Source organism: Lepidochelys olivacea (assembly GCF_965140295.1).
Source record: "Lepidochelys olivacea isolate rLepOli2 genome assembly, chromosome: 3".
Classification (NCBI taxonomy): Eukaryota; Metazoa; Chordata; order Testudines; family Cheloniidae; genus Lepidochelys; species Lepidochelys olivacea.
The window spans coordinates 99,201,641-99,220,047 of record NC_140413.1 but is presented as its reverse complement, the minus strand read 5'-3'; the positions used below and the strand labels follow the sequence as shown (position 1 = coordinate 99,220,047).

Below are 18,407 nucleotides of genomic sequence, written 5' to 3'. Positions count from 1 at the left end.
CTGTTTTCAAGTATCAAAAATGAACATTTTAGTCAAAATCAGAAAAATATCAGATTTTAGCCACAACCTTTTTTTTTTTTTTAAGTTTTGGGTGAAATTTTTCTGTAGTGGGATTCAAAAATTCCCTGAAAAATGTCATTGTTTCACAGCTATTTTTTGCTGAAATTGTTTTTAATGAAACATTTTGTCACGTTCTAATTGTAACCAAGATTAATTTAACAAACAAACAAAATTAATATCTGACAAAAGTGCAAGTTTGTTATGGTTAGGGCATCCAGTCAGGAAATACAAACAATACCAAGTAACAAGGGAGGTAATTGTTCTGCTCCATTCAGCACCGGTGAGGCTCAGCTGGAGTACCAGGTCCAGTTCTGGGCAGCACACTTTGAGAAAGATTTGGACAAACTGGAGAGAATCCAGAGGAGAACAGCAGAAATGAGAAAAGGTTAAGAATACAATCTATGAGGAAATGTTAAAAGTACTGGGCATACTTAGTCTTGAGAAAAGAAGAGTGATGGGGGACCTGATAACAATCTTCAAATGTGTTAAGGATTGTTTTAAAGAGGACAAGCATCAATTGGTCTCCCTGTCCACTGGAGGTAGGACAAGAAGGAATGGGCTTAATCTACAACAAGGGAGATTTAGGTTAGATATTAGGAAAAGCTTTCTAACTATAAGGATAGTTAACTCTGGAATAGGCTTCCAAGGGAGGTTGTGGAATCCCAACCACTGGAGGTTTTAGAGAACAGGTTGGACAAACACCTGTCAGGGAGGGCCAAGGTTGACTTGGTTCTGCCTCACCACAGAGTCCTGGATTAGATGATCTTTTGAGATACCTTCCAGCCCTACACTGTATGATGCTATGACTTATGGCAAGTGCCCTGTCACAAAGCTTGAATGCAAATTCGGGATATTCCACAATCAAATGAATACTCACCAAAAACAGTAAAAGAACAATCTGGTGTGTGAGTCTGTAAATTCTTTGGGATGTGACTTTGTATTTGTAGAGTGGCTCATACAATGGTAGTATCAATAATCCAACTATCATTCAGCAAGCAATTTCAAATAATCAGCAAATCTGTACAAATTGTGATTTGTGCGTGGACTAAATGTGAGCAAAAAAGTGCTAAATTTCTTAAATAAATTGTCCAAAGAAACAAAGAAATGTGTCTGTTTCATCAATTCTGTGTATGCTTTCACTCACTAAGTGATGCCTACAACTCCTACTCTGAGCCTGTGTTACGACAGTCACCAGAGAAACAAGAATGATCACAACAAAACAGCATAAATGGAGGAGTATTTTAGGATTAAGGCATATCAGATATATTTAATATGAATGCATAAAATAAATTTAGAAATAATTCAACTGTAAGATGACTGAATTTTGTGTGCATGTGTACAAGTCTTGCTCACAGATTCATAGTTTTTAAGGCCATCATGTTCTAGTCCAGTGGTGGGCAACCTGCGGCCCACAGGCCATATGGAGCCCATCAGGGTAATCCACTGGCAGGCTGTGAAACAGTTTGTTTACATTTGCACGGCCGCCCGCAGCTCCCAGTGGCTGTGATATGCCGTTCCCAGCCAATGGGAGCTGCAGGAAGCAGCACGGGCCATAGGGACATGCTGGACACCACTTCCTGCAGCTCCCATTGGCCGGGAATGGTGAAGCACAGCCACTAGGAGCTGTGGGCGGCCATGCAAATGTAAACAAACTCTCACGGCCCGCCAGCGGATTACGCTGATGGGCCGCAGGTTGCCCACCACTGTTCTAGTCAGCCCAACTGCACAACACAGGCCATAGAATTTCACCAAATGATTTCTGCATTGAGCTAGAGAATCTATTTTAGACAGATATATGGTCTTGATGAATCCAACACATCCTTAGGTAAGATGGTCCAATGTTAATAGCCCTAACTATTACATTTGAATTAGTCTAACTTTAGCTTCCATTCACATGTTCCTGTTTTGCTTTTCTCTGCTAGATTATAAGAGTAATCTATTATCACATGTCTTTTTCCCCATACAGGTACCTGTAGACCATGATCGTGTTACCGCTTACTCTTTTCTTCAATAAATAAATCAATTGAGCTTCTTTACTGGCTTCTGTAAGGCTGTTTTCTAGGCCTCGAATCATTCTCGTAGCTCTTTCCTGAACCCTTTCGTATTTGTCTACACCATTTTTAAAGTGAAGACATCAGAAAAGGACACGGTATTCCAGTAATGATCTAAGGCCATACACAGTGGTAATAACAAACCTCCCTATTTCTATTCAATATTCCCTGACACATACATGCAAGAATCACATATGCTCTCTTAGCCACCACTTTGCACTGTCTGTCCACGTTCAGTTGGTTACCCACCATGACCCTTAAATCCTTTGTTGAATCACTGCTTTCCAAAATGCAGTTCCCATCCTATAAACGTGACCTATATTCTTGATTCCTAGATGTATCATCTTGGATTTAGCTGTTTAAAAACCCATGTTGTTCAAATGATCTTAGATTACTATGCAATCTAAGTGCTATAAAACTGTTCTTATCATTTTTAACCAGTTCAACAATTTGTGACATCTATGAACTCTACCTGCAAAGATTTTTTGTTTTTTTCCAGATCACTGGTAAAGATATTGAACAATACTGGGCCAAGAACAGATTTCCATGGGACATCACTAGAAACACCTCTATTGGATGTGCACTCCCCATTTACAATTCCTTTTTGAGATCTATCACCTAGCCACTTTTAAAATCCATTTTATATGTGCTGTGCTGATTTGGTAGAGTTCTAATTCTTTAATCAGAATGTCATACAGGACTAAGTCAAATCCCTTCTTATAAAAATCTAATTATATTATGTCAACCATTGTCCCCCAAACTTAGTTTTATCAAAAAAAAATGTTGAGTTTCATTCAACAAGGGCTTTTTTTCAGAGAAACATGTTAGTTAGTAATAATTATGCTCTCTTCCTTACTGATTGCCTCCAATATCAGCCTTCCTACAATTTTTACTGGTATCAATGTCAAGCACACCGGACTACAGTGACATGGATCATCCCATTTACTCTTTTTAAATGTTGGCACAAGAATAGCTTTTCTCCAGTCCTCTGAAATTTCTCCAGTATTGTAAGATTTGCTAAATATCAATATCAGTGGTTCAGAATGCCATTTTACCATTCCCAATCCCTAAGTAGTAATAAATCTATATAATTCCTGGGATTTCTTTTTAAACCTGATATATTTTTAAAATTCCTTCTTATTGTCCTTAGCCTTAAGTGGCCTGATTTTTTTTTATTGATATTTGTAGCTTTCCTCATTAATTGTCTGCATTTCAGGATTGCTAGTTTATAGTCATTGCTGTCAAATTTCCCCTTTTCCATTTGTTAAATATTGCTGTTTTATTTTTATTTCTACTGTCACTTCCTTCACTTTGGATAGTTTTTAACCAACAAAGTAGTCTTTTGTGATTGTGGAACTGCGTTTTTTTGGGGGGGGCATCTTGTAAAGTTATCTTAAGCAAGTCCCAATTATCATTCACATCGTTTGATTTTTTCCTCCCATTTAATTTCAAAGGTATGAAAGTATCAGAAGGCCTTATTTCACAGCTGTGACATCAGAGCTGTGAAAAGTGAGTTTCTAAAAACAGTTTTATTTCTCAGACATATTGATTATGTGCATAAATGTTGATACAGGCAATAGTAGATATTAACAAAAATTAAAATGTAAGGAAAAAATAGAGTAAAATCCTAACTCTGTTCTGTTCAGGAGCTAAGAATATGGCTTAACAGCATTGACATGACTAATCATGAGGACAATCAGGGAGGCTTTAATAAGCAACTCATCTTCTCTCAGTCCTGACTCCGAAGTCTCCGCTCATTTAACACGGGCCATGGCTTTGCCGCTGTCCTTTCTGCCAAAGCTTCTTTCTTCGTGTGCTATTATTTTTCAACTCTATAAAGTAGTTCTGGGGCACAATTTGTATGATTTACAATAAAATTGCATAGAACATATATTCTGTTGAATAGGGCTCACGACTGATCTCATCCAGCTATCAGAAGGAACCATTGCCATTTTGTGGTGGCTGGCCTACACAATCATTTACAAGGCTATTGCACCATAACCAAATTGCAGTTCCTGAATATTAATGAGTAAAAGAAAATTGTAACCATATTTGGATTACATTTGAAAATGATGAGTAGATTCACAACCCCAAACTACAGCAACATAAAGGGCAGCAAACACTCATGCCTTCTATACTGCCGAATCATCACTCTCTATTTGACATTTGTCTCATTGACCAATTAGGACATTGCATGTGAAATGGTTAGATGCAGATGAAGCAGGCCTACCCTAGACTATCCTGCAGATGAAGAATGGAGAGATTCTCCAAATACACAGGGTAGCTCTAAAACAATGGCTATTTTAATCCTTTGAACAAATGGAAGATAGCTGCATGCATCGAAGGATCTTTCCCCTAACTCTCCCCCTCTATTCCCCCCAAAAAGGAGAGATGTTTGCTTAGTAGAATGTGCATAAGCTTTGTTCCTTCTTTTGAATTTCACATCCATTTCAAAAGATTTTATCCAACTAGTATAGTAGGAGCTGCTTACACCAAGACTAAACTGGCCCACTGTGAGTTTTTCCAGTTTTTATGGCTTAAATGAAAAACATTTATGAGTCATTTGACCACAGAAATAATCCAAAACCTTTAACTATGTCTTGTTTACATTTTAGTTTATCTTTTAAAACCAAAGTTATATCTGGTGGAAAATCTTGTGTGTCAAATTTACTCAGACTTTTTTGCGGCAAGTTTTAAACCCCTGAAGACAGACGTTTCCTATGAATAAAATGGCAAGCATAATATAATAGTGATGGCATTATATTAAAAAGGATGTTAACACAAGTTCTTTTCTCTCTGTAACAGTTTAGAATACAGGACAACTATGAGAGCTGACTATTTACTGTAAACTACAAATACAGAATTAATAAACCTAATATTAAGGACGCTGACAAGCCATTCTCCATAGTTCTTAATACAACTTTCTTTTATTGCTATTCTATTAGCCTTTTGGAAGCTGCAAATTGAAATCCATTTCCTTGCTCAAGGCTATATTTTGCAACTCTTACTCATGTTGTTGGGCACTTACTCACAAGAGTAGTCCCACTGAAATGAATGTATTTTTCACTATACCAGTAAATGCTCATCAGCATGAGTAAGAGTTGCAAAATATAGCCCTGAAGAGTTTTCCTCCCTGACACATGCAAATTAGTTTATTTTTATAGGGTTGCTCATGAGTACTCAAAAGCTAGCAATGTCTTCCTTTTAAAAACATAGAAAGAATTTGCTTTTGAAGGAAACATTGTAGCACATGGACTTTGCAAACAGATATAAAAACTGAAAGCTTTGTAAAACACAGGGCCTGCCAATCATGTTAGCAGCCCTTTAAAGTAAAATATAGTTGTTCTTCATAGCTCAGAAAGAACAATACTTTTTCTCCAGAAAATTCTCTCAGGATGTGACATCTGAGCTCAAGAGCTGGATTCTTCTAACTGGCTACATGGACTTCATGACAAAGCCCGAGTTTATTTAAAGGTGTTTAGCTAGATTTAGTCTAAACAATCCTGTGTACAGTCTATGCAAGTCTCACTTGATTGCCTTGTGTATTGGAAGCAGACCTCTGGCATTTGGGGTGCAATCACAGATTTGTAGGAAGAGCACATGTTGCACCCTTCCAAACTCTGTAATTCCGGGAATGCTAGAGAGCACAACCAAGAGACATTGTGCCTACCTGAGGCAGTGTCTCCCCACACAGCCCCTTACAGAAGCCCATGGCTTCAAGACAACACATTGGTCCTCAGTGATTACTAAGAAAAAAAATCCCACTGATCCTAACCTTTTTAAGTGTTTTACAAGAATTACTCAGATCCTCTCCTTATCCCGTGCTTTGTAGGATTGTTCATGGAAATTTATCTTCTACCATTTACCTGACTACCAGGGCTTTACTACATTGATTTACACCATGTGACATGTCAAGAGCTAAAGCAAAAATCAAAATGAGTCATCAGCAACATAAAAGAGCCAACCAAAAAAGAATTAAAACCACTGGTGTGAACTGAACATATTCAAAACAAAATCAACTTTGATGACTCTTCACTGACTTACACTGGTACATTATGTTCCTTTAAAGATTCCATAAAAACCAAAAGCTTCTTTATATCTGAGACACAAAGGACTGCCACACAGTTTACAGTTTCTCACAGAGATAATGATATACCACAAAAAAATCAAAAATAAATAAATCTTATTTAAATGTCTCAGATCAAAAACTAATGCTCATGTATTCACCTTATTTAATTTTATGTTATGGTGAATGCAAGCATTATATTTTAATGCTCATTGATGTCTTTGTCTGTTTTATAGCAGCTAAAATGATAGCCATCCTCAGCAGTGACAATGATATAAAGTGTCATTCTGAACTACAGATTTTGTTTCCAAAATAAGCCTTTGATGTCTTCTGTGCTTGTTATTGCCAATATCCTAGCACTTCAAAAGTGTTTTAGCTTTAACACAAAGTCTGGTTTTTTTTACTAAATTAGAAAATATAATTCCAATGGTCAGGAAGACATGAACTCCAAAAAACAGACTGCCTGGTAACCATAAGGTTTCGTGCACACAAAATATTCCCATTGAAGCAAAAAAGACAAAATTACACAGTAAACACTGGAGGAGTGGCATAACACCACAACAGTCAGCAAGAGACAATTTGGTAAATGTATTTTGTTTTTCCAAAATAATAGGGCAAGGAAAATTCATCTTAAATAAAACAGCTACGAATTTTCTATGGAGATTTCTACTACTTCCTTATGGCATCTGCACTTCCAAATCCAGCCAGAACCAGAAAGTACAGAAATAGATAAATATTAAATTGTGGGTCAAAATGAAACACAAAACTTTTTCTAAACCTCAAAAAATGTTTGGTTCAAATTTAGGGTGAGGGTTATTTACTATTTGTAAAGTATCAATAATATGCTTCATACTGATCAAGACAAAAATTAATGACAGACACTAATCCAAGGAATTTATAGTTTAAAAGACAGGCACAGTTGAGATAGACAAGACTTGATGGGAGATCGAGACAAATGTGTTAACTAAGATTTAGAGAGACAAGGTGGGTTAGGTAACATCTTTTTTATAGAACAAACTTCTGTTGGTGAGAGAGACAAGCTTTCGAGTTTCCACAGAGTTCTTCTTCAGGTCTGGGAAAAATACTCAGGAGTGTCACAGCTAAATACAAGGTGGAACAGATTGTTTAGCACAAGTAGTGAACATATATTTCAAGGGACCATTCAAGGTGAAGCAGCCCATTAACACCTCTCCAGTCATAGGAAAGAAGGGGGGAGAAGCAGTTGGCGGGGAGTTGTTAGTGGGTTACAGATTATTGTAACAAACCACAAATAAGGCTGCGAGTCTGTCACAGAGGTCATGGAAGTCATGGATTCCATGACTTTTCATGACCTCCATGACTTCTTCAGCAGCTGGTGCTGGCTCAGGGGCTGCCCGAGCTGGGCAGCCCCTGGGCCAGCAGCAGCTGTTTGGGTGTCTGGGAGGGGCCTCAGGGCTAGGGGCAGGGGGTTGAGGGGTGCAGGGGGGGCTTAACTCAGGGTGGGGGGGACCCCGGCTCTCACTGGCATGGCCCTGCAGCTCCTAGGCAGTGGAGGGGTTGGGGGCGGGATCTCTGCGCTGTGCACTGCCCATGCCGCAGGGCCCACCCCCGCAGTTCCCATTGGCTGTGGTTCCCAGCAGCCAGCGCTTGTGGCAAGCATGGCAGAGCCCCTACCCTGACCCCTCCGCTGCCTAGGAGCTGCAGGGATGTGGAGCCAGGTAGGAAGCCCCGCCATCCCCGCCACCCCCGCTTCCCCCACACCAGCGGTGGTCCCGGGCCACCTCCCTCAGCACTTGCAGTGGCCCCACCCAAGTTTTAGTCACAGCAGGTATTTTTAGTAAAAGTCATGGACAGGTCACGGGCCCGTGAATTTTTGTTTACAGCCCATAACCTGTCCATGACTTTTACTAAAAATACCCACTGTGACTAAAACTTAGCCTTAATCATAAATCCAGTGTCTCTATTCAATCCCTGATTTTTAGTGTCTAGCAAAGGTATGAATGTAAGGTCCTAGGCTTGTCTTCTGAAAGTATGGAAAGTATGGTGAAAGTATGGTGACAAGTCGGACATGGAGTGTTTGCTTTGTGAAAAGGGTTCACCCACAGGTGATAGGGTGTTGTTGTCTTTCATCATTTTCCTGTGTGAGTTCATTCAAGAACGTAGTGATTGTCTGGTTTCACCCCCATAGCTACTATTGGGGCATTTAATGCACTAGATGAGGTACACTACATGTTGTGATACATATGTGTGGGATCCATGGATCTTGAAAGGTGTGCTGTAGGGGATGTTGATCACTGTAGCAGGGGAGATTGGTCTGCAGTTTGCATCTGTTGTTTGGTCAGTGTTGGTGCTGCTTTGAGTTGGTGTCTCCTGGTCTGTGAGGAGCTTGCATCTGATGATGAAAGTCTGGGATTTAGAGACTTGTGTTCAGTTCCCTGCTCTACTACAGACTCCATGCATGACCTTTCAAAAGTCACATTGGGCTTGTATTTACTGAAAGAGTTAGCTGACGTTATTGCAGTCAAGACAGCCTAGCTCAAGTGAGAGTGGTGTCCACACTGCAAAACAACAATTAAGATCCACAGATTGGATTAGAAGCCAATCAGTTGTTCTAACTTGGGCTGTAACCCTGTAGGTCAGTGGCCCCCAAACTGTGGCCATGGAGGAATGTGGGGAGGACACAGTCAGGTCGGGGCCAGCCCCCATGGAGGGCACGGAAGTAGAGCCATGCTTCCAGCCTGCTTCTCCCCAAGACCAGCTCCGTCCCCAGCCTCACTCCTCCCCCAACCCCGTTCAGCCCCAAGTCCTGGTCTGCCTCCAGGCCCAGATCTGCTCTGCTGCCTCATCGTCCCCAGATCTACTCTGACCCAAGCTGCAGCTCCACTCAGTCTCCAGCTGTGCTCCCAGCCAGGTTCTGCCCTCGTTCCCTCTCCGCCCCCAAGCCAGCTCTGCCCCAGCCCCAGTTCTACCCCCAGCTCTACCTTCAGCCCAAGGTCCACTGCTGAGGAAGCCCTGGCTGTGCAGTAATGGAGGTGGGGGTGTGGACAGAGTCTGTTATTGGTAAGAGCGGGGGGCGTGGCTGAAAAAGTTTAAGCACCAATGTTGTAGGTGCATCCCCATTGTATGACTAGCTCAAGCATCAGCAGTACTCAGACTTCAAAACACGCCTCCTGACAGGCCAGCTAGCTGACATTTAAAATGCTACTTCACTTGAGCTAGCTATTTGTGCGTGTAGAGGGCAGCTGGTTTGGGGCTACATTCGAGTTATCGCCTGAGCTAACACTGCAGTGAAGAAAAGCTCTCTGTGCCTAGTTTTTTTTTTTCTGTTTGGAAAATAGGGATTAGAGTACTTCCCCCTTCACAGGGGTGGTGAGAGAATAAATACATTAAAATGTCTGGGGCGCTCAACACCATGGTAACGAGGGCCATATAAGTACCTAACATAGTGTGTGAGATTAATAACAAGGGAAGTCAATAGCTGGGAAGGCATCAGATCAAGGGGACAATGGATGACCTGGATGTTCTGATTGATTCTAGCCTTCTCAAAACTAGTGCAACCCATTCTTCAAATAGGTAATGAATTTTAGGACGTGATTTCCAAACAAATCCCCTATAGGATTAAGTAAAAGTACGCTTTGTAGCAAAGAGAATAAGTCTTTGCTTACTCAACATAGAATGCTGAACAGAGATCTGAAAATAATTAAAGATGAATGTCACAGTTATAAGATATAAAGTCTGGGGGGAAATTATTGCCTTAATCAGAAAAATAATTTTTTCTCCCCACCATGGAAACATTGTTAACTTAAACTGACACAGCCCTTCTACACTACACTCAGATCACTCTTGATGTGGTCATCAAAAATGTACACTTCTGCTACTGAACAAGTCATCATTGCTGTGAACCATATAAGCCTAATTCACCATCCCAGTTAGAAATAGTCATTCATAATAGAGAGAGCCAACAGAATGCAAAATATCTCCTTATAAAGCCTACTAAGCCGAGTTTCCCCAGTGTGAAGGCGAATTCAAACATTGACACAATGCATTATTACTGTGTATTATTTCCCAGCTATGACATTTTCATCTCTCTCTTTTTCTTTATAAATCATTGTCATATCTGCATGTACTACATGGAGGGTTGCCAACCCTCCAGGATTGTCCGGGATTCTCCAGTAATTAAAGATTCATTTTAAAGATTATGTCACATGATGAAACCTCCAGGAATATGTCCAGCCAAAACTGGCAAACCTAATTACACTGCACAACAGTAGAGACAGATAGCTGCTAGTTAAGACTAGCATGTGAACCTCAAAACAAGATTTACTCAACTTAACATCCAAACATTTTGGGGTTAATGTAAAAATTGACTCCACTCAGAAGTTTTCAATTCCCCTTTCCACAACAATGCCACACAGGCTGTCCCTTCCTCCTCCACTATGCCTAATTACCCAGCTCCAGGCAGGGTCCTGGCCATCTACTACTTTTCTTTGCTGTAACCATTGTGACAAATTCCTGGCAACCTAGAGCTATCTTTGTGGTACATGGCTTATTTCCTCACTCTGAGCCCCGGCTGTGAAAGGCTACCACAACTCTGCAAACCTTTTTCCTACTAAGTATCTTCCCAAACCCTATGCCAGGACAGTCTCCTGGCAATCCATTAGTCTTCCTATTCCCTTCAACAGGATGCTTCCTCCACCACCTTCACAAGGTGGCCTCCCCAATCTGTACACAGTCCCCATTACTTTTATTAACAAACATGCAACAGCCCAACAACTGTATCAGACCCGAAGATCAGCCCCGTCACCTCGGAATTCAGATTCTGCATTCCTTATATATTCCTCTATCAAGATGAGATCATTCACTACAGGGCTCAAGATTTCCAGTCTAACACCTAGAGAACCTAGAGAGTACTGAATAGAACATGTGAGAGTTTGGGGGCCAAGCAGCTTTATCAAACTGAAAGAGTGCACTTTGGGGGGCAGAATGGGAGATTTCACTTATCCAAACCAGATTCAATTAGGATGAGGTTCAGGCCAATTCTTATTCCAGTCAAATCAGTTCACCCATGTCTAATCAGGTCAACTTTATCTGCTTTCCTACAGCACAGACTGTCCTATATCCAAGGCCAAACACACTCTGAAGTAATCCCTACTACTGTATTTATACTATTAATATACTTGGAGGGCTATACCACCAGCCTCCAGATCAAGAAAAGGGCACTGAGTGCACAATGCTCAGAGAGAGACCAAGGAAGCAGCAAATAACAAAATGATGATAGTAGGTGACTTCAAGTGTCCACATATGAAGCAGTCAAAGGCATAAAGAAGCAATTTCTCAACACTAAAATATTGCTTCTTAGAGCAGCTAGTTCTGGATTACATGAGAAGAGAGACTAATCTTGACTTAGTCCTAAGTAACATGCAAGCATTGATTCAACAAGTAACAAAAGTTGAGCCAGTAAGTAATAGTGACCACAAATATGACTAAGTTCAACATACTAGGAGGAAGTAGGCTACCAAAAATTGTAACACTAAACTTTAGAAAGGGAGATTTCAATAAAAAGAGGAGACTAGTCAAAAAGAACCTAAAGACAAAAAAGTAAAGAAAGTAAAACCCTTAGATTTGGTATAGATATTATTTAAAGAAATGACTTAGCAAGATTCAAAGAGGGATTGGACATTTATATGGATAACAAGAATAATGAGAGCTACAACAGTAAATGCTTTTTTAAATGGTTTTAATAAGGATATAAAGCACCATGCTTCCAGGATTACAAACCCTAATTAGGTGTTACAAGGAGAGTCCCATGTACAGAAGATTACCCATTATGTGCCTATTGGGGGGCTTCTTGCACCTTCCTCTGAAGCTGGCTAACAACTGGAGACTTAATATTGGACAAGATGGACCGCAAGTTTGATGCAATAAGGCATTTCCTATATTCCTAAACAAACTGGAGTTCCATTTTGCTTCAAACTGCATGTGGCAGCTTCATTTAAACAAAACAAAAAAACTGAAGTTAATTTAATACAAAAAGTAATAAAATCAGCACAGTGGTCCTGGTGTTATCTTGGTATTACACTCAGTTTTATTATGTGCCCATATTTTTAGTTTCTATGTGCTACACGTTTTTTTTTTTTACTGGTCATCTCTACGTGCATTGTAGAATTTATCAGGGGGAAGCTAGAGATTTTGTCAGATGGGTAGGAAACAGTTGGGGCTTATGGCATCTTACAAGGCATGGGAAGCAGTTTGCATTTATGGGATGAATATGTTACCTGGCTGTTTCTGCTAAAATAATCAGTAGTGAAATCATAAAATCATTCTTCTGGACAGGGAATCTATGAATCATGAAGGCTAAAATTAACTAGAGGGAGAAGGGGCCAATGAAAGCTTAGTTTTCATGGTAAAAATCTGTAGCATGTGATGGAGTCTGTGGCAATTTTTATGGCGTATGCCGGTCTCTATATCAATGCAACACACCATCTCCCTGGTTCTGAGTCACTTGGAATTCCTACAAACTCATAATTTGGAGAGGAAAAGGAAAAATCACTTGAAAATATGATCCTCTTACATGTTTGCTGGCTGTGCTTACAGTTCTGACACCAGCCAGCATGATGGGGAACATCACTTTTTCTTCTTCTGCTTCTTCTTTACTCAGAGTAGCTCTGAAGGGTTAATGTAACTTGATGGAATAAATTCCTTAGTATCATATATCAGGGACAGATGTATATACATGTAACAATTTCCATCACATTAAAAAACAATGGCTGCATTATGAAAAAGTGACAAATTTATGAGAGGTTGGTTACAATGTTAACTGGACTAACAAAGGAGTTTGCAAAGTGTGGGTAGACACTATCTGGGATGGCTTGGCTGTGTTCTGATAGATTATATAGTGTTTTGTGAGAACTCCATTTTCTTTATGGACTGATTTGTATGGACTGATTACTAATAATGGAAGCCTTACTAACCTGTTTTGAAGACCAAGTAATTTACATATCTAATTAAAGCGAAATTTCCCCATCCTTCCCCTGACCCCAACACTTCATTGTACAGGTCAATTGGCACTTATGTTAGCAAATTAGGTAACTGTGCTGAAAAACAGCATCCATTTTATATATACAGGGCCACAATCCAAAAATCCTCCAAATCCACATAAAGCATTTGCAGGTTATGTTGGACTCCAAAAGAAAGTTTTTCAGAACAGCATGTCTGAGTTATATCCAACATAACTGCACCTGACAAATTGCAAGGTTGTTTGATTGCACGCTTTTATAGCTCTTGGAGTGTTAACCCCTAAACACTATCTACAGTTTCACACGAGCAAACTTTACAAGAAACAGCCATGTGAAACAGGCAAGTTGAATGTGTATCACAAAAAGCCACAGGGAGATCACACATTGTGCAGACAGTTTAATTGTTCCCATCCATCTGCAGAGTTCCTTGGATAACAGATCCCTCAGGATTGTGGTTCTTTACTGAGACATTTTGTAGGGATGCATGGATATAATTAAGGCAAAACATTTCTGAATCATAAACTTGTCTTTAATTGTGTGTCTGTTTCCTTTTTGCTCAAATTGTATACTTTTATGCCTCTCTCACTCTTTGGCTGTCTGCTTTATTCCTGTTTACTGCAAAAGTCTGGGGCAAGAACTATCCAATGTGAAGAACCAGCTAAGCTGTATCACAGAAGCTGGTTTGGCAGTTACTGAGCGACCCTAATATTAGTATTTCACTAGCAAAGAAATACTATGAACAGAATACACCCCCCTCGCATCCACCAACAAGGTTGTATCTTTTGTACTTTCCAAATACTTGAGGAAGCATTGGCAGTAGGCTGGTGGGAATATCTAGTAGAAGGTGAGTGTTTAATCCCTTCTCCTATCTGAACTTATTCTTGAACCTCCAACCTAAAGTGTGTCCTCCCAGTGCTACAATAACGGTACAATTGTTCCATTTTTTATAACATGCTGTTGCTGACATTTATAGATTTTTTTTAACTCTCTTCAGATCCACAGACATGTGGTTTTCCTTTGTTGCTCACCCCACAAAATGGCATAAACTGAAGAAGCTAATATACAGGAAACTAGTGCTCAGAAGATCGTGGGACTTGTATTAGGGACAAGTGTTTTACAGCAGCACTGTATGTAACCTAATGGAAATAAATAGGGATGTATTCTTGTCACGATATATCACTGGGAAATTGTTACCAACATCTCATAAAAAAATTAGAATGTATACTCTTTATTCATGGATACTAGATACTAAGGTCTGAAGGGACCATTATGATCATCTAGTCCGACCTCCTACACAATGCAGGCCACAGAATCTCACCCACCCACTCCTGCGAAAAACCTTTCACCTATGTCTGAGCTATTGAAGTCCTCAAATCATGGTTTAAAGACTTCAAGAAGTAGAGAATCCTGCAGCAAGTGACCCGTGCCCCATGCTACAGGTCACTTGCTGGAGGATTCTCTGCTCCTTGAAGACCTTTAACAGCATCTCCTTGAAGCAAAGAAATTCACGGTTTTCATATGTTTACCCAACCTCATCAAAATACTCAAAGTACACTCATTCTGAGTACTAAACTTCTCTGCCAGCTCCTATTGCCTACAGCCACAGTGATTATTTTAACACCAAACAGCTGAAGTGTCTTTGTCTCTGTCTCAAGGTGAATATTTTACCAAAACTGAAATTTGGCACATTTTAAATTACCTGCAGATAGCCAGTCCTGGACGAATAAGACAAAAACGTTTGGGATAGATTTTTCAAAGACACAAATGGCAACTAGGCTCCTAATTACCCTCTGTGTCTTTGAAAAACCTAACACTGTGTGAATGTTTAATGTTTAGTGTTAATGTTTAGTTTAAAATTTTGGCCATGCTCACACTCTTTTTATGTTCCCTTCAGACAAATATTTAAGTGATCATGTTTTACTCACATAAATGTCAACAGAAAACAGATTTCAAAGTTGAATGTGCAACTATTAATAGAACTCAATTTTAAATTCATGCCACTATTGCTTGCTTCCTCATCCAGTCAGGGATCAGAAACAACATATTATTCATCCAGCCAGCCACAACAGACTTCAAAGAAGTTGAAGAAGCCAACCAACACTGTTCAAATAGCAAAATATTGTAGAAAACTGGTCATAGTCAATCCCTGGAGTTAAAAACATGTAAAGGAAGGAAGGGAGGAAGGAAGGACTTTCAAGCAAATACATTTAAGGAAATCACCACAAAGGAAAATAATTTTTATTGATTATTTGCTCAGCTCTCAACACAAAACAGGCCTAGCTCAATAGAAGCCACAATTTGTCCTTTATAAAGGCATAATAGTTACTTCATGGACTGTGCAAGCTTTCCAAGTTGCTAATATGAATAAGATTAATCTTATGAGCAAAATCTTCCACTATCACCAACTGAAAGGGCCATCAATGCACTGTTTTTATGTATCTCATGCAATAGCATAAGGCAGTTACCTGCAGAATGAATTCTCTCAACACAAATATCTACCTGATATTAATATTATAGTGAAAAAATGAGTTCTAATAAAATCATGGAGATCCTTCCTTGGTAGATTTGGCTATTTTCAAGATCTGTAACAACTGTGAAGACAGTAGCCAAATGTTGTACCCTCAGAAATTACATTCACAAGCAGAAACTCAGGTGAAAGTTAGTTCCAAAGAAAAAATTAATATCTGCTCTTTGGGAGCCATATAACTCTTTGAAGTAAAGGGCTGAGATCCTCAAAGATGTATTACACAACTGAACTATAAGTTAATATGGATCACACCATCCAGTCATGAGGGAAAAAAATCATGACTAGAAACACATAGAGCATTATAGACAAAACTGGCTAAATGCAGATCTGGTGTAAGTTTAGTCAATTGAGATGAGCCCACTAAACTTGGTCTGAATTGGGTCAATAGCGGCTATAATCCTCATTGTGTGTTTCTAGCCAGAATATTTAATAGAGTCCTCTAACAGGGTCTAATCAGGCTCTCATAGATATCAGTAGTAGCTTTGTCATTGACTTCAATGGGAGCAGGATCATACCCTTAAATTACTGGGTTTGTTATGTACCGTTTCTGCACTAAAATTATAAACCCACCTGTAGCAGGCAAAATAGGGTCATACTCAAATCCCTGTGAGGAAAATCAAAATTAGGGGTCTCCTTTTGGGAACACAGCTGAAACGTCTCCGAGTGGCATCCCACTTGGCCTGAAACATATGGACAAAGCAGTGAGAGTGGAACACCACAGGAGCATTCTTGATGATTAGACAGAGAGGGAGGAAACGTGTCCTTCATGTAACACTCTAGTCTCTGCCTGACCTTCCACGTCAGGCAGATGGATACTGTTCAGAGGCAATGCATGAAGCAGCTCTGTAGAGCCGGAGAGCAGTGAGCAAAGCTCTTAGTGCATTAATGTCCCAGACAATCGAGGACAGGTATAAGAATTACACTGCACCCTTTCATGCTTATTCAGGTCTCTTCCCACCACAATTTCCAGTTTTCTTTCTCTGCTCCTTTCCCTACAATCCTGCACTTCTCTGACATTTAATTTATTTTGAAGACCTCTTCCTTCAGTGAGGAATTCTTTATTTTACCTCTCTTGCAGCTAAGTTAGCACCAACAATTACAATAGCACATTTAAGTCATTAATCCCTTTGGGGATACAATTGCTTAAGCATTTAAGGTGATTCCTTGTATAGTTATGAGTTTCAGTGATAAAATGCCCGAGTTACATAAAGCTATTGTATCTTTTACTCACTGAGCGCAGCATGGGTAGTTTGTGTAAACTGCAGAGATTAAAATGCAGTATTAGCAGCCAATTTGACACTGGAAAAAATGCATACTGTACTTCATCATGAAAATTAGAATGCATTTGTTTCGCAGTTTTTGTAATCTTTTCCCTCCCCCTCTTTAATGCTTCATCTCATGTATAATAACCCATTTCTCCACAGAAATTTTCAAACAACCAACAGCTCATTAAGTATTTACACAAAATAATACAATTAATATTTCCATACATTCAGAGTTGAGGGTTCTCTCTCAGCTAGGCCACTGGCTATGATACGTAAATGCCACCTAGATATTTTTTGAGATGGGTGTGAAGTGCTTAGAAAACAAGCAAAATGAGTTACTTGGGCTACTTCTGATTCTGAAGATGTGTTCTTAGATATTAGAACAGGATGTATTTGCTAAGAAGATACATTTTAGATATTTTACCTGGGACTGTAATTTACGCTGCTTAAGTAGAGGCCATTTTTAAAATCTCATCTGTACAGCCAGGGCCCAATGCTGCATCCTTCACTCACTCAAAAACTTCCAGTGGTTTCAATGGAATGTGAGCGTGTAAGGAACAGTCTCAGCCCTCTCGTAAGGAACAGTCTCAGCCCTCTCCCAACCCCTTTTGTATATTGGACACATGTTGGGTTAAAATGAGGGCATAGCACCAGAAAGGAGAGAAAACACGTATTGAAGTACAGAAACTGGATTCCTTTGTCAAATGTTGGACTTGCTTTATGCAATGTTTCCAATCTTTTCACTTGCAAATTCAAGCATAATGTCATGTTACATCATTTGCAAGAAGTGTGACAAACTGTGCATTGCAGTAACAGAAAGACATCTTTCCAACCCACTTTGCTGAACGCTTGACAGCTGTTAAAAGAAAATACCTTCTCCCTCCCACAGCAGAATACGCTGTTTTATTTAAAAATTCATTAAGCTTCTATATTAAAACCAAAAAGGAATGACAGAGTGTAATTCATGTAAAAATATATGAAAAAATCCTATTACTTATAACAGTCAATACTGAAATGAGGATACAGAGTTCATTTTTTCTTATGAAAAGCAGAGAATAGACTGCAGGATAACTTGTGACTTGGATGATTCATTTGCACAGGAAGGTAAGAAGCCTCCACTTAAAGATCAGTAAGAGCTACCGACTGAGGATTCAGGACAGGTGCATGTGCCCTCTTACTCTACATCCTCCCATGGAAGGATGGAGGAGGGACAGAGCTTTGGCGGTATCAGTGGTCCCAGAGTTTTGGGCACGCCTCCACCGAGGGGCACAGTGGAACATTCGAAGGGCACACAGTGGGGCCCAGGCCAGCCTCCATGGAGGGTGGGGAGGGAGCACACCCAGCCTCGGTCTGCCTCCAGACCAGCTCCAAGCCCAGAGCAGCTCACTCCAACCCCAGAGCAGCTCCGCCCCCCAGCTGCAGCTCCGCCCCCCAGAGCAGCTC

The 18,407-nt window shown here is 40.0% G+C and overlaps 1 protein-coding gene across 1 annotated transcript in view; it reads right to left on the bottom strand.

Annotated features, from left to right (window-relative positions):
• LAMA2 (laminin subunit alpha 2) overlaps positions 1-18,407 on the bottom strand; it is a 458,477-nt gene that overhangs the window by 400,244 nt on the left and 39,826 nt on the right. The gene's annotated exons all lie outside the window — the stretch shown is intronic.